The sequence below is a fragment of the Centrocercus urophasianus genome, unplaced genomic scaffold (assembly GCF_019232065.1).
Source record: "Centrocercus urophasianus isolate 14NV4802_14NV808 unplaced genomic scaffold, USGS_Curo_1.0 seq_13, whole genome shotgun sequence".
Taxonomy (NCBI): Eukaryota; Metazoa; Chordata; class Aves; order Galliformes; family Phasianidae; genus Centrocercus; species Centrocercus urophasianus.
The window spans coordinates 12,218,963-12,232,956 of record NW_024884475.1 but is presented as its reverse complement, the minus strand read 5'-3'; the positions used below and the strand labels follow the sequence as shown (position 1 = coordinate 12,232,956).

Below are 13,994 nucleotides of genomic sequence, written 5' to 3'. Positions count from 1 at the left end.
TTAACACCTTTAAGTCCATGAGCTTAAGCTATGTTAAAGTCAGCATACTCCTTCATCCTCAAGCAGACATTCCCAAATCTCTTCAAACCACACTGCAGCATCATCTGGCCCAAGCACTAAAGGCATAACTCAATGAAAAATAACAGGAATACTGAGAAGGAGAACAGCGTTTAAAATGGCACTGACTTTGTACATAATAAAAGAACACTGAAAAGAACGAGCAACCCTTGCAGTTCACTTTTCCACATTCTCTTGTTCTGTGAGTGCAGCATCAAAATAGGGATTACATCACTCCTGCAAGAGCAGGCTCATTCCTTTTTTTATTTTGTTTTCTCATAAAGCTGACCAGAAGGAAAGCAGCATATCGAAAACTATATGTGGCTACAACTACCCTCTTCAAGGTCTTACAGCAGCCATATAACACACCACTTTAAAAACATGTTTTTTAAATGAACAAGTTGCCCTCGAGGCTGAGGACTCTTGAAACCCCCCATGCTAGATAAAACACAGTGCTTTCGGTTTCAGCTCGGGCTCCTGCTGCGGCTCCTCCTTTGAAGTGCTCTCAGGTAGGGGCAGCTCAGCAGAAAGCCCTGCTGGTTTGCACCAAGGAGTCTGAACCCAGAGAGCTCACTTTCTGCTTGTTCTAGAAAAAACTCCTGCTGAGCAGCGGGCAGAGATATTCAAAGAGAAGGGCGATGGATACATTAGAAACACTGCCATTGATTAAATGACATTTTGCATGGGAAAGAGGCTCAAATTTAAGCTAAGGTCTTTACACGTAGCAGACACTCAGCAATAAAATGAATTTAAACCTATGTTTTAAAGCTGGTGGCTTACCTTTGCTGTCGGAGTAGATTTTTAACTACACCTGAGACTGGAGATGTTGTGGTATTACCTGCTTTTGAAGCAGATGCAAAAATAGCTTTCTGCACTGAAAATCAAATCAAATCTTTAAGTCAAGTTCCAACTAAGCTGCACGAAATTTAAAGCCTGTTTTAAGCTAGCAGGTTGGTTGGTTTCTTTTTTTTTTGGTTTTTTGGGTTTTTTTTTTTTTTTTTGTCTGCAGGGAGGAGCTCCAGCCCCAGCTGCGAGTACTTCAAAGGCATCAATGCCACAGCTGTAACTGTGGGTAGAAGATGCCAGCTTCAACACACAGTAGGTTTTACTATACAAAGATTTCCAGCATCAGTTATAGAACTCTACAAATTTTAATGAATTAGAAGTCATCTATAACATTAATTTACCATTTTAAAACAAGCTTTAATGGAAAATACAGCCACACTTTAAAATATTATTTAGATGAAGTAGATGTTTTAGCATTTGTGAATTATTTACATTTGTCACAGGGTTTCCTTTTCAAAAGAATCACAAATATGCCTCCTGTAGTTTTGTAAGGTGCTGGAAGTGAGATTTGCCTTTATTAGTGTGTAAAGTAGAATGGTTCCTGTGATCAGTCTAGGCTTTTGAAATATTCATCCATTATGCCAAGGAATTATTTCACAACCTAGCCAAATTCACTGTAGAAAGGCCAGTACTACTATGCAGAGGGATAAATTCATTGCACAAATTTTGCTCAGAAATAGCCCAAACGCTTCATGCACACCATTTGGTTATCTGGAAGGAGAGCTAAGAGCAAGACGGGGGCTTTTGCTGCTCTGTAAGGCACAGTGAGAAGGAGCTCTCAACTAGAGACACACCTTGTTTAAGGGGAAAAAAAAAAAAAAATAGAGGAATAAAGCAATCCTCATGATGTATTTCCTAAATGCTGTTTCCTAGATCAATCCACATACCTCCCCTATCAAGTCCCTGATCCATGGGTATATAGGTCTGCCATTCTCCTCTGCCTTATGAATTTGCAATCTAAGGAGAAGACCTTGGTCCAGACCTGACTAAGTGAAACAAAAGGAAAACTCCTGCTGATCCATTGCCTGTAAGGGGTATGGAGCCAAGAGTGGACAGGCTTTTGAGGGGGATGTAATAATTCCGTTTTTTAGTCATTGGTTTTATCTCTTCTGAAATGAAGCTGTACTAACAAGAGCTTAGTATTTTCATTAAAAAGAAAAAGGGCAAGTCAATAATTTATAGTCTTCCTTGCAAAAAGGGCTCAAACTTCTCCAGATTTTCTTGGTGTGGTGAATTTCTTTTACATTGCCTCAATTATTTCATCAAGAAAACAGATTATTCTATTTGGCTACACATTTTCTTCAGAAAACATGGGGGGGGGGGGAAAGGGCAACAAATAGAGAATAAAGTGATATCAGGATGAAAAACTAAAAGAAACTGGAGACAGCTCCATGTTCCTTAATAGCCCTTTCTACATACTCATTACAGCTCCCATTTCCTCCCCCAGGCAGAAGGCAGTACTCTATTTCACTAGCCCTCTATGAGAAGCAATATAATGTTTGTTATCTGGTCAGTCTGGAATTACTGTCAATTAAGCTGCTCTGTGAAAGACACATTAAAGTGTATCTCTTACTCCATAACAGAACTTACATTTTGTCTACAGCTGTGAAGTTCTGTGGTGGTTTTTCCTTTGTTTGTTTTTTTGAAAAAAAGGGCATTATGGAGGGATTATGTCTTATCCATTTCTTACTGGAACTTGAAGATAAGAAACTACAGAACAAACAGAATGCTGTAATTAACTGGAGTGGCTCTGCTGATTTTATTAACCATGAGCATGTAACTCAAGTGGCTTCTGAATTGCCACAAAGCCCCAAGACTGAAATACAGCTCTGTATTCACTACATAGCCATCTGTTATTTTTAAATGTTGGATTTTCCCTTTAATATTGAAAGTTTTAAAGCGAGGTACTGCTATGAGACATTGTAGAATGCTTTTCTAGATGGTATATGAATAGGGAAGTAGGCAAAAGTGATAACTCATTGACACTAAATGTTACTTTTATTTAACTGTGTCACAGTAGAAGCATGCTTGTAATGCTGATTACCCATCTTTTTCCCCAATGCAATATTCATTTCCACTCTAATTCTTCCTTCTGAGCAGCTAATATACATCTAACATAAGTAGAGTGGAAAGCAGAGTTCAAAGACATTACATTTCTCCCCACTCTGCAATACAGAGCCCAGCTTGCAGAAGTTATTGTAGTTACATTAAGGTCAACATCCCAGCAACTGGTAGAGCAGATGATGCTCCTGTGGTTTCGATCTGAACACACTAATGATTTCTTTCCTATCTGCTTTCCCTCACATACTAACTACTTCAAAAGTTTGTACGCATAAAATTCAGCTTTCCAATTCATATAGCAGTACTTAAAGAAAGGTTTTGATTTTTAAGGTGCTTTATATCAACTCTAGCCCCTAAGAAAGCTTTTGTAGGAATAAGAGGCAGCTCATAGAGTTGCCTTTAACCAGTCTTAGATCACCCAAGAAAGGCAGCGATTACAATTCAGTAATAAAGAAAAATATATCTTACCCTTTCAGAGAATCAGAGCTCACAGGAAACTTCCAAAGGAGACAATCACCAGTAAGAGATGCTTCCCTTTCAGTTGCCATCTCTTAGATGAGGCTAGGCACAGGTGGAACCTGGATCTACCCTTTCCCATCAAATAGGTGAATTGCTTGCACTTATGCTCCCATGTCCCCTCACCAGGTGCTCAATCACTGGTTCAGACTGTGACCTAATGGTTCCATACAGCATGACTGGAACTGTAGCTGCAAGAGTAAAGCTTTAGCGGGTGTCAGCCCTTCTGCTCTTAGCATAGAATTGGATATTCTTGATTTTTGCGACTTCCCTTATTATGTGCAACATTGCTCTGGTTCTATTTCTAGGAATGGAAGGCATATCAAGACAAATGATTAAAAATATGAAATTGGTCACAACAGGGAACTAATCATTCAAAGGAATCAAAGAAATGAACTGTGCTAGGTGGTCCCCAGCATTTTCCTTTCTATTACTACAATCAAAAAACCTCAAGTATCCAGCCAAGTACCCACAAGTCTCTGTCAAACTGTAGTTACACAAAAAGAACTGGGGGCTGAGATGAAAGCAGTCAGTAGAAGAGTGAAGTCAGTTGATAATGGGCGTGGTGCTGATACAGAATAGTGGAGTATTTTTTTAATTTAGAACATAACCAGATATAGAGTACTGGAGATTGAGACCAAAGAAACTAGAGCTTATTACTGAACAGTGAGGCATTTGGAGTTAAATGACAGGCATGCACTATTAGGTAGTATAATGTTCTTAGACTATAAAAACTGGAATGAACATTATGCAGCTGAATGCTGGTGAGACCTGTGGGGCCAGGATCATAGTCCTTACCAGGAAATACTTGTTATTGGAACTGAGTATGCTGGGTGGACTTTATCAGAGTTAGGATAAGGGCTGCCCCAAGGGACAGAAACTGAGGAGCATGACAGGTCTGTCCATCCTGGTCCATGCACCAGCTAGATGATCAGAGCACACCCAGGGACAGCATCTAAGCTCCAATGATCCAGATGGTGAAGCAAGTAGGTGGCAGGAAGGCAGGACTAGCATCAAGCCAGGAAATCATTTGCTGGCCAGGGTTACAATCATATCTGGTGAAGTAAATCACATATAACCCCACAATTACTGAGCAGCTCCAACATGATGAGGTAGGTTCAAGGTCAGGCTAGGAAGACCTTCTATAGGTTTTGGCTTGGATCAACAGAGTCTGTAGCCAGACGTGGATGTCACTGAGCTGGAAGCTCACACTTCAGTGGCATTATTTGCTGGGTAGTGCCTGACAGCTCTGAGTTGAGCTGAATGGGGGTCTTTACTCATTGGCAGGGATGTGGGGAAGCACCAGGTGAGACTTGTCAAGGCCATTAAGGTCTATTAGTGCACTCAGGTGATGATGAGCAGTTTGCAAGTGTCCCTGAGCTACCTTTAAGGTTTAGAACTAGAATTTGAGATCTAGATTGAAGTGCTAAATTTAAGTTGGATCCTATAAACCCTACAGAATCCAGATATATGCTAACAGCAGTGGTATGGTTAGACCTGTGGAAATTTTTTCACAGTCTTATGTGGTCCTAGGTCATTCATTAGAATGTGAATTAACTTGATGATTAAGTAGTGTAATATTAATTATTCTGCCATAGATTGCAGATGTAGCAGAGGTGAAGTAAGTGTTTTTAGAAGGTTATGCCATTAAGTTAGCAGTATTGATTTTTACCAAGTAGCTTAACTGTTGTGCACTCCCCAGGCACTAAGATACTCTATCTCTGCTCCTCTAAGCAATATCTGACAGCAACTAAAGTTGCTACATGCAAGAAATAAGAACAGAAATGAAAATAAACCGTTGACCCTAGTAGGAAGTTAACTAGCCCAGTATGGATCTGAAGCCCACACCTGTTCTGATTCCAAAGCCACTTCACAGCACAAAGGATGTACAACTTTTAAAGGACAGTCTACATTTTATCACCTTCAAGTCTTCACGCATAACAGAAAAACTGGACCCAGAAACTTCGTTGCACAGTTACTGACAGAATAGTATGTCTATTTGTTGTTCCTGGACTCTGTTTCTGCTTCTGTTGAGCCCTCTTCAAAAGAACTCAGATAAGGACTATATATTAGGCTGTAATTAAAAGTAATGATTTTAGAAATTTTTTCAAAAAGGAATGTTGTCCAGCCTCTCTGTTTACATCTTTGTCTGATGCCATAATCAGGCATTAACTAGAAAGGCTTCAGAAACAGTGTGGTCTATTTCACTCCAGTCCCTCTCCATTACAAGCATTTTGTGTAGACATCTCACCATTTCAGGTCTATAGCTGTCTGGCAACGTGACCTGAAATCCCAGAAAACCACAAGGCTGAGCAAGTACCCAGATATAGGAGTAGGCTACAACTGCACCAGAGTGGTAAAATGCAGGAAGAGGGATAATCTAGGATTAATCAGGAAGAGAAACAGATAGGACTGGTGAAGAACGTGAGTTCTTGAACAGAAGAACTTGAACTCTGTCTTAAGTGGAGGGTTTTTTTAAATTTTCAGAGGCATTTGGCTACAGCTAGTAGAGAAGTCTTTTCAGAAATGACTGTCCACAGAGAGCCAACAGCCTTAATTAAAACACCTAATTTAAGGATCCCAATCTGAGTGACATGAACATTTAAATAGCCAATATAACTTGTTTAGCACAACACTTTCTCTTGTTTTACTATCTGCTATCTTCCATGAACAACTTTGTACTTAGGAGATGTTGATGGCTATCATATAAATATACATATTTGTTTGTCATTTGCTCATGATTCCAAAACTAGAGTAGTAAGCATATGAATGAAAGATACTTTAATAAGATGTACGGATAGAATCATAGAATCACCAAGATTGGAAAAGACCTCCAGGATCATCCAGTCCAACCACCCACCTACCACCAATATTTCCCCACCAAACATTTCTTGGTCACCTCCCTATGCAGCTCATTACAGCACCTGACTACTCTTCTGGAAAATAAGTTTTTCTTACAATTCAACCTGAATCTCCCCTGATGCAACATGAAGCTATTCTCCCAGTACTATTGCTAGTTTCAAGTGGGCCACCTCGCCACAACCTCCTTTCATATAGTTGTAGAAAGCTACAAGGCCTCCCCTGAGCATCCTCTTCTCCAGACTGAATAATCCCAGCTCACTCAGCTGCTTCTCATAATACCTGTGCTCCAGACCTCTCATCATCTTTGTTGCCCCTCTCTGAACATATTCCAGGGCCTCAATGTCTTTTCTGTAGTGAGGAGCCCAAAACCAAATGCAGTACTTGAGATGCAGCCTCACTAGAGCTGAGTACAGAGGGATGATCACCTTCCTGCTCCTGCTGGCAACACTTTCTTGCCTTCCTTTTAACTTAGAAGTATGACTACTATACTTACCTCAAATTCACCATGGAAACCAATCTTGTGAGAATACACAGAGCAGTCATTTTCGTCCACTTCTAAATAGGATTTCACAGGCAACTTGTAACTGCAGTGTAGTATTCTCTGGTTCACAGATACTAAGGACATGCATATAGGTTTACAGTGCAACCACAGTAATCTGAAGTCTTTTTCTTCAGATATATATTCCCTTTCTGCTTTGAGCAAGATAATTTTATTCTTCTGGATACTAAGAGCCATACTTGAGGTTAGACTCCACAGCCATGGTGGAAGGATCCATTTTTATATTCCTATGAAGGTTACTCCACCCTGGCTCAGACAGAGTGAAATTAAATCTGCTTACCTACCAGCTCTCTCCTGACAGCAGATGGGCGTGGAGGGATGGCAATACAGCACGTTCTTTTAGTTCAATCTAGTTACTTGCCTGTCACGTGCAATACATCTGCTCAGCTTATTTTATGATTTGCTGTTGTGGAGTGCCAGCACGACATCAGTATTTCAGTGTTAAGGAGGGAGTTTTAATTCCAACAGTTAACTCAGAGTCAAATGTCTCCAGAAGCAGCAGGTTTGCCTGGAGCTATGGGAAGATAGCCAGACTCCCCTGTCTGCTAGAAAGGGGTATACGTAATGGCAGTACCCTGAGCAGCTCTGGGTTGCAGTGCCTCCCCACATTCTGGCAAGTAGCCCCAGCCAACTCTGCATGCTCTAAGATAAGATATAATCTGCTTGCTTCTTGCCTGTTCCCAGGATATTGCTCATCTGTGGAGGAGGAAGATGATGATAAAACATCATCTGCTGAGAATGGAATAACTCAGTGTTCTTTAACCGGAAAGCTAGACGGCTTTGGCATCCCTTCTCACACCAGGCAGTCCCCAAGCACTAGGGAGATAATTAAGTTAAATATTTTTCCTCAGACTTCCCCAGGTGAACAGGGATCTGCACTCATCATTGCAAGATGCAAGGGCAGAGATAAACAGAGTATCCTAATGCATGGACTTAGAAAGCCAAAAAGTACAAATTCTTCTAGGTAGCTACACAGAACACATCTGGAAAATATACTGTTTATAAGAAGCAGAAGTGAAAACAGGTTGAAATCTGTAGATGAACCTTCTGAAAGACATGTATTGCAAGCAGAGGGAATGCTTCAACTTTAGCAAGTCCTCAGAGAGTGTCTACTACCAAGACCTTCATGAACAAGTAAAGCACACTTGTTTCCCATTTGGATGTTTGTTCTTCATTCCAGAAGAAACTCTCTACTGTTTAGATGCCACAAATCTGAAGGGCTTGCAGAGAAGTTAAGAAACATGAACATGAAAATAATTGCAGTGATGCAATCCTACACTTCCGTGAAGTTTTAGTATCATCCCAGGACCAAATTCAGATGAGGACTTGTAATTGAATTACTCTGATTTCTATCGTCAAAAAAATCACAGCATTTCAAAAGTATATTTTCATTATTATGTTCCCATAAACCATTTTACATGCATTAAGAACTTCCCTTATTCACACCCAAATTGGTGTTTAACTGCTTGGACTAAAAAATATGAAAACCTTTGGGATACCCAGGTCCCCCACTCTCCTGACAACGTGTGGTCAGCCTGCTTTACAGAGGCTGAAGCTACATGCACCCAACAAAATACATGTGTTTGTACTGAGATTACAGAACGGGTTGCTATCCTTAAACAAGTTCATATTGATGTATATATAAATATATACATACAAATATATATATATTTATATATGTATGTATACAGAAGGTGCTGCCTTTTGCATTGTATTACTATTAGGAGACATACCAGAAGGGTAAGGCACAGAGGAAACAGACTCTTGTTTCATGCTCCTTTATTCAAGGGCAAAATATTCATGCCACACCCCCTCGAGTAAGCTTTGCAATGTGGTTTATATTATATTGCAGCATTTGGCTTGAAGTGTTACAAAACACACTGTTGCTATTTGAATATGTTTTGCTTGATTTGATAGAACAGTTCTGAGGAGAAATCTGTGCCAAACACCAAACCTTTTCCAGGCATTTCTCTGCACAGTATGGTATCATACACAACAAAATATAAATCTCCACTTTGCCACTATAAAGGGCAGCTTCTGTTTGCAAATAGGGTTGAGTATAATCCTTCTTTTCCTTCCAAGATCACCACCACTTGACTTGAAAGATACCTTAGTGACTTGCCATTCCTTTCCTCAGCCACAATGGGTAATAATTTTTTTCTCTTTTGAACTTCTTTCAACCACTGCAAAGTCACTGGGCTAGGATTCATTACAGCTCCAAACCAGATGAATATAAATCTGTAACACAAATACAAGTGTGTTCTGTGTATCTTAATTGGCACCCTGAATACCTGTCCTATCCCATATTACAGAGATAGGAGCCATGACACCTTCACCAGGGATCTGTTTCCTGATAAAGGCAGCTTTAATATCTTCTAATATTTTATAAGTGAAGCCTCAATTAGCTGTCATTTTGCTGACTGTTAATGCAGTTTGGCACCAAGAAAATGTTTCAATTCAGGACTTCCAAATCCATATTTAACCAATAGGGTAATTAAATAATTTTCACTTTATCTATGATTCTACGTGGTTATTTGAACTGACACTATGAAGACTGCTTGGGGTGTTTCTATGTATGTCAGTTTAAAGGTTTTAAAGGAAACCTACAGCACTTTTTTTGAAGAAGAAGATAATTCAGATGAATAATGCCAGTTGTAATTAAATAGTTTTGCAAATGATCAGACATATAATTATGCTAAGAGAATGTAACCTTTAATATTTACTATTATGCTCCTAACACTCCCTTAGCTAAAGTTTCTTCCTACTTCAGCCAGAGCTGAAGCAGCTTCAACACATGAATCATACCATCATCCATTTATGCATTTTTTTCTGTTGTAACAGCACTGCATACAATGCTTTCATGGATGATCTTATTACTGATTCATAAAAGCTGACCTTTACAAATTAAAAGCAAAAGAACAGGTTTTTTTTTCTGGACGCTGTCTTGGGAAAGATTTCAGAAAAGCGGTTGGGCCTTTGCGTCAGACCTGGATGATGCTTATATTTATGTGCCTGTGTTAAAAATTGTCATCCTAAAAAACAAGTGATGCAAAGTCTTTCAGTCACCGCCTCCCATGAGTAGACCAATGCCTAGCTGGTCTCCAAACAGCATCCATCTTCCAAAAAAACCCTCCCTCATTTTTTATTGCTGAATGCAATGTTACATGGCATGCAATATCCCCTTGGTCTGTTGGGATCAACTGTCCTGGCTGACCCCATCCAAGCTCCTTCTCACTCCCAGACTTCTCAGTGAGGAACAGACTGGGATGAAAATCAAGGCTTGATGCTGTGCAATCACTGCTCAGCAACAGCCAAAACAGTGGTGTGTTATCAACACTGTTTCAGCCACAAATTCAAAATGCAGCCCCATATGGGCTGCTACGATGATTAACTCCATCCCAGCATGTATGGAGCTCTGCAAATTAGATCAAATACATAGAAGCATACATAGCATACTCTGTGCTAGCCTCAAACTATCTCAAAAGGACTTAAAATCAGAGGTAATTTGGGATACAGAGGATCAATGTCAGCCTGTTAAAGATCCAGAACAGCCCTGCTTAGAGGTGCAATCCCCATGTGCACCTCCCACTCACCAGTGGCATTAGTCCCCAAATGATCACTGCTGCCCCTAGGAAGGATGGTGCAGGGAAGCCCACTGTCCTCCTATACGTAGTTATGGAGTTCAGGAAAAGGAAACTTTAGACTCAAATTCTTCAGGGATTCTTCTTGAGCTGTAACAGGGGACCAGGCAGGGTGTGTTTGTTGCCCAAGGTGGCAATGAATCCCAGTGTTGAAGCAAATTCAAAACTCCCTTCAATAGTGAGCTAGCCCAATCAAGCCAGACTCATGATCTCTCTTACTAGCCTGTATCACTTCCAAAAGTGGCAGTGCGTCTGACAGTACTCTCTGCTGCTAGATTTAAACATGACTTTACTGACTTTAGCTTTGCTTAAGTGGAGCCACAAAAAATAGTACCTAAGCCTCCTCCCACTCCAAACCATTCTTCTAGGTAATTATGCCTGTAGAGAAAGATGCTACAGAAAAATGAAATTATCAGTACCATGCACTTTTAAAGCGCCATTTAACAGAGTGACATCATGATTGCAGTGTCCCCAAAATCTAACCACACTGCCGCATGCAGCGCACACAGCACATTTAGACACATGCCAGAAAAAAACTATTTTTTTAATTTAAAGCATCCTTCATTTACCACCCTGGTAAGCACTTATTAGCAAAATAAGCCATGAATTGGGATAATCAGAATGATAAATACTAGGAACCATCTGTTTTAATTATGTAGACAATAATAATACTGACTACTTTATATAGTAGTAATGATACAAAGTTTGACAGGTACCTAGATTTTCAAACTGACCCCCTTCAGATGTCTGCAGTCAGCACAGGCTTGCAGACTCCATAGAATCATAGCGTCATAGAAGGACTTGGGGTGGAAGGGACCTCTAAGATCATCCAGTTCCAAACCCTACTGTGGGCAGGGCTGCCACCCACTCTATCAGGCACTAGATCAGGCTGCACAGGGACCTATCCAATCGAGTCTTGAACTCCTCCAGGGAAGGGGCATCCACAACCTCTTTGAGTAGCCTACACCAGTGCTTTACCACCCTCTCAGTGAAAAACTTCCCCCCCAACTACTAACCTAAATCTCCTCTCCGTTAATTTAAAACCGTTTTACTCCATATTTTATTCCTTTCCTTTAAGCCCAACTTTTTCCACCTTCAGCTTATTTTGTACTCCACTTGTAGGCGGTATACACCTCTTTTCTCATTTTATGCATTCTTTGACTTTATGAGTGTGAATCATCCAGCACAATGAGGATCCATTTTATGAGAAGTGCTCTCAAACATTTCTGCCAAACCAAATAAATATGCAAATAGCTACAAAAATAAGTAACTACAAAAACAGATAACTGCAATCATGTTTAACCAATAGGGAATTGCTTTTGAATACTTTGGGCCAAATCATGGCATTTACAATCTCTCATGAAGAAGGGTTTAACACAGAAGTATGGTAGAGTGTTTGGAATACGTAATTTATGGAACAAAATATCAGGCAACACTGAGCTGCTTCATGTAGAGTACTGCAGGCAGAGGAGAGACCCTGAACATGATGGTTACTTTTGTTGTTATTTCACTATTAAAACCGAAGACAAGAGAGAATAAAGGCAGGAAGAAAAGGACTTTTTTTTTTTTCCTCTTTTTACCATTCATTTATTGATTTAGCCATTTTTCATTCCTGGCAAGTAAAATTTACCCTAGCAATAATCACCTTAAATGCTCTGAAGTAAATAAACTTCCAGATGGCATAATACAGCTACGCATTTCAAGACTTTGGGAAATTCTGAAATTTGGAAACACAAACATTTATACATCAATTCATCATGTATTAATCATAGTTTATTGCAACAGAATCCATTGAGAGGAATTCAATTTACATTAATGTAAATGTTATTTGGATTTCTTTATATGCTCCGTAACAGTTTGTCTGCCATTAAATATTAGTGAAAAATCACATAATGGGAAGCCCAGCCTACATTTTCTCCTCAGTATATCTTCTTGCCATATACTGAACCATAAACTGAACCTTGAGCTAAATAGGATTTGCTGCTCCCTCTGTGCCGCTAAACTGCACTGTTGGAGACAATTTAGGTTTGGCATCTGATCGGTCTGAAATGTTTAATAAGTGGAAAAAATTCTAAAACATAGCCTCTTAAGTTACATGAGGTGAAGCTTTCTCGTTGCCTTTTGCAGAAGGAGGGAGAAATGTCACGCCCGTGACAGTGTCAACAGTGGTGTTGACAAGAGAAAGAGGAAAATGTTATGCAGGCAAAATGTTCTGGCACTGTAGACATAAAAACTTTAAGATATTGCATAGAAATACCTTAAAGCAATAAGCAGTGGAGGACTTTTTGAAATCTTTTTAGGCAAGGTAGGTATTTTACTAAATTCTGAACCCACAGTGAGCTGATAAATCCTGTACTTTGTGCTATTAGTTACTTTTAAAATGTCTGCAGTTCTGAAGGACTACAGAGGTAGCCATCAAAAGAGGTATTCAGCCTCAGTGCTGCATCCCACATACAGGCAAAGCCATATGAAGCAGATCAAAATAGTTCCCCACTGTAGGCAAGGCAGAACTTGAAGAAGGTCACTTTTCAGGTGCAATAGAAAATCAACCACACAGAAGAGTTAGGGAGGAATGCTGCACAAAAATTGTGTTCACTGTAATCATGATGCTTACATGCAGTAGAGGTTTGCATTTGCAATACGCACTTCATTAAAAGGAATGCGGAAGAATTTTGCAAAGAATGAAATGGTTTTCTTAAAAGAAAAAAAAAAAAGATTACACATAAATTACAAAGAGGATATAGCTGATAGAAATCAGTTAACTGATTGTATTTCTGATGTTCTACAGAGATAACTCAGCAGCAAAATTTAACCATTTATACTTCTGGTGGCTAGGGATAAAGCTTCTAAAGGTCTTGTCTGGCAAACTAAGAAATACACAAAGTTCAGAATTCAATTATAGCCAATGCTCAAAATTATTTCTTATACTGAATAAAATCATGTCTTCTCCTCTAGCATTTCTGTATTTGCATTTGTGGCCATTAGTATTTTTACGCTGAGAATTACAAAATGTGCATGCATTCACATATTAAGAACTTCTATTTTAAGAATTTTTGAGCATATATATATATAAGGAAAAAATCTTTATTTGGCAATACTGTTTAGAATCTATGAATTTAGATGAATTTGGGACTAAGCCCAAGAGTTCAAGAAAACATGACCATCTTGACAATCTATAGGTATTATTTGGCAAGATAATCTTCCTTTGCTGCTAACACTGATGTTTCCAGTATTTAAGAGGTAAACGCGGAAATCCTCTGTTTCAGATCAATATTATTTTAAATGAGTAAATTAGGTTTCAAAGTTAAACTCAAGAGCAACAGAAGCAGGGGGCCAAAAGAACAGGCCTTTGTTACTTTAATATCTACAAGAAAGAAAATCATGTTTGGGGTGTAGATGGGAATCATTTACATACATTTTTCCCAGAATTGATAATTTCATTTTAAATTCAC

The 13,994-nt window shown here is 39.3% G+C and overlaps 1 protein-coding gene across 1 annotated transcript in view; it reads left to right on the top strand.

The window, feature by feature from the left end:
* Nucleotides 1–13,994, top strand: part of CLNK (cytokine dependent hematopoietic cell linker) — a 52,980-nt gene that overhangs the window by 6,649 nt on the left and 32,337 nt on the right. The window lies entirely within an intron of this gene.